The 3260-nt window shown below is 36.2% G+C and overlaps 1 non-coding gene across 1 annotated transcript; it reads right to left on the reverse strand.

Annotated features, from left to right (window-relative positions):
- Positions 1-2214: 2214 nt before the first annotated feature.
- LOC111756720 (U6 spliceosomal RNA) lies at positions 2215-2320 on the reverse strand. Its single transcript, XR_002791134.1, has one exon. It is a non-coding gene; the product is annotated as a U6 spliceosomal RNA (small nuclear RNA).
- Positions 2321-3260: the final 940 nt, after the last annotated feature.

Below are 3260 nucleotides of genomic sequence, written 5' to 3' on the forward strand. Positions count from 1 at the left end.
AAACATAACACATATTATGTGGAGTGTAACAGCAAATATAGTCCTTTGTCTAAACAGAAACCTCTTGAGTTTGGTCTTTACCAGAAGAATTTATATCACTATCTTGGTATTTTGAGTGTTGACCAGAGTCTTGCATTAAGCACAGTTTCAGGTGTTCCAATTTTAGTATTGAAGCCAGCATCTCCAAGCCCTTTCCCTTCTCATGAGATAGCTCTAAAGACTTCTATACTCCATGGTTAGGTGCAGTCATACCAACAACCCCACGCTGAGTACCGAATTCTGTTTTATTTTTCTTGTTGCTTAGACACAATATGTAACATCTACAAGTTAAAAGAGGCACGTTTTATTTAGCTCATAGTTTGTAGAGGCTTCAATCCATAATTCGCCAGCTCCAAGGCATGGTGGCACGGCAGAGGGGCATCAAGAGGAGAAGCAGTTCATGGAGGCAGAAGGCAGCAAAGTAACAAATGGTGCTCATAGCTGTTTCTATCCCTTGTGTTTTATCCTTGTATGTAAGTATCCAGGCTACTTACAATGAGTAGCACTCACATCCTTAATCCTAATACCCTTGATCCTAGCACTATACCATGAATCAATTCCAGCCCTGCACACTCTACATCCAGCTGCCTCTGAAAAAGCCCATCTATGACTACATGAGGTTTTTGGGGGACATCTAGACACAAGCTATAACAGTTGCCTTCATGTTTTTATTTTCATTAGTCCATGATTGCAGTACATGATGATTTCATTCCTCACTGGGAGTTGTGAATTACACAACACATCTTTTTTTCTTGTCCCCTTCTCTCCTTCCCTTTTTCTTTCACCTCTTGATCTCCTTCCTATTTGAGAAAGATTTATCTCCCTACTTCCTACTATCTGTCTTTAAAAAATTTTTTTTAGTACTGGGGATTGAACTCATAACTTTGCACTTGCCAGGAAGGCATTTGTGCAGCTGAGCTATATGCCAGCCCCTATCTATCTTTTATTTTGATCTCTATTTATATTTTGAGTTTCTCATATAAGAGAAACCATGTTATATTTAAGCTTGTGTGTCTGATTTATTTTACTTGACATTATTGTCTCAAGGCACATCCATTTTCTCACAAATGACTCAAATTTATCTTTATGGTAGAGCAGCGCTCCAGTGTGTGAAAATAGCACATTTTCAGCTACTGATGGATGCACAGACTACTTCTAAGAACTAGCCTTTTCAGGTGTGCTTCTGTTAATGTGGTTATGCATGGATCACTGTAATATGATGTCTCTAACCTACAACGGCAATAGCTGGGTCAAGTGAAATTTTTAAAATTTTATTTTAAAGAGATTAAGACAAAAGAGGACATAACAAAGCAGATCAGATCATAACAATGCAAGCAACACAGCATTTTACCACAAGACAACCCATAAATAACAGTAACTACCATAATGTCTCTTTCTTTGAAATAGTTGAGCATAACTTCATATATGATAGTATCAAACATAGCAAAACAGTATAAAACCATTCAAGAGAATGAAAGGATTACAGGGTTTTCAGAACCAAATAGCAGAGAACAAACAATGGCTACTGTATTATCTCATTTTCCATAGAAAATTTGTTTATATTATCACACATAATAAAATCCAATAAGATATAATATGATAGAACCAATGAAAACAGAAGAACAAAAGCCTAGTAGGACTTCAGAGTAAGATGATATTAAATCAGCAATGGCTATTATGATGTCTTGTTTTCTTCAAAATAGCTGTTCATACCATCACAGACAATAAAATCAAACAAACCAGGATAAAACCATTCCAACTAATGAATGCAAACATTATAAGGCTTCAAAGCAATGTAATGGGGAATCATGATTACCATAAACTCTTATGTACTCTTACACTAGGGAGACTATATGATATTTATACACATGAGTTTGATTTATTTCGCTTATGAGTATGGTCTCAAGTTGCGTCCATTTTTTTATAAATATCTCAACGTGATCCTTCTTTATAGCTGAGTAGTACTCCATTGTATAGAAATACCACAACTTTTTAATCCATTCCTCAGTTGATGGACACTTAGGTTGTTTCCAAGATCTGGCTATTATAAATTGTGCTGCTATAAATATGGGTGCACATATATCACTGTGGTATGATGTTTTCAGTTCCTCTGGGAATATGACTAGACATGGAATACCTGGGTTGAATGGGACTTCCAATCCCAGCTTTTTGAGGAAAAATATAGAATGCTTCATGAATTTGCATGTCATCCTTGTGCAGGGGCCATCTAATCTACTCTGTATTGTTCCAATTTTAGTATATGTGCTGCCAAAGTGAGCACTCAAGTGAAATTTTCATTTGTAGCTTTTTAAAAGAATCTCCACACTGATTTTCTTTGTGTGATAGCACTTTACATCCCCATAACAATGTAGAAGGGTTTCTTTTTCTCTGAAGCCTCACTAGCATTGGTTATTATTTGGTTTCTTTCTTTTTTTTTTTTTTTTTTGTCTTTTTCTTTTTATTGGTGCCAGGGATTGAACTCACGACTGCCTGCTTGCAAGGCAGGCACTTATGCCGCTGAGCTAAATCCCCAGCCCCTATTATTTGGTTTCTTGTCGATAGTCATTCTTTCAGGATAAGACAAAATCGTCTTGCATTTCTTCATGTGTTTGTGGGCCATTCATACTTTTTCTTCTTTGAAGTATCCATTCATTTCACTTGCCCATTTTTTGATATGGTCTTTTATTTTGAGGAGATCTACCTTATTTACTTTTTAATATATTCTTGATATTAATCCTCTGTTTTTTAAAATTTTATTTTAAAGAGAATAAAACCAAACAAAATAAAACAGAATAAATCCAATCAAAACAAAACAGTGTAAATGATACAGGACCTCAAAACAGGATAATAGGGGGTCAACAATGGCTACCATGATGCCTTCCGTTATCTTCAAGATTACTGCCCATGCCATCAGACCTAATAAAATCAAACAGAACAGAAAAAAGTCAATCAAAACAGAACATTGAATAAAACCAAACAATAAAAAATGGAATAAAGTAGAAACAATATTAGACCTCAAAAACAAGGCAGCAGGAAATCTCTCATATTTGTCACACTATATTATTATCCTCTCAACAGATGCTCAGACTACTGAATTCAGGGTGACAAAGTCAATCAAACGACACAAGCATCAAGTTGCCCTTGCACCTCGGTTGCTAACAGTGCACCTGTGTTCCTCCAAATCGGCCAGCTGCCTATGGGGAAGGCAGGGAAGGGAGGTG

The sequence above is a fragment of the Cavia porcellus genome, unplaced genomic scaffold (genome assembly GCF_034190915.1).
Source record: "Cavia porcellus strain 051 isolate PalLab524CR breed Dunkin Hartley unplaced genomic scaffold, mCavPor4.1 scaffold_5, whole genome shotgun sequence".
Taxonomy (NCBI): Eukaryota; Metazoa; Chordata; class Mammalia; order Rodentia; family Caviidae; genus Cavia; species Cavia porcellus.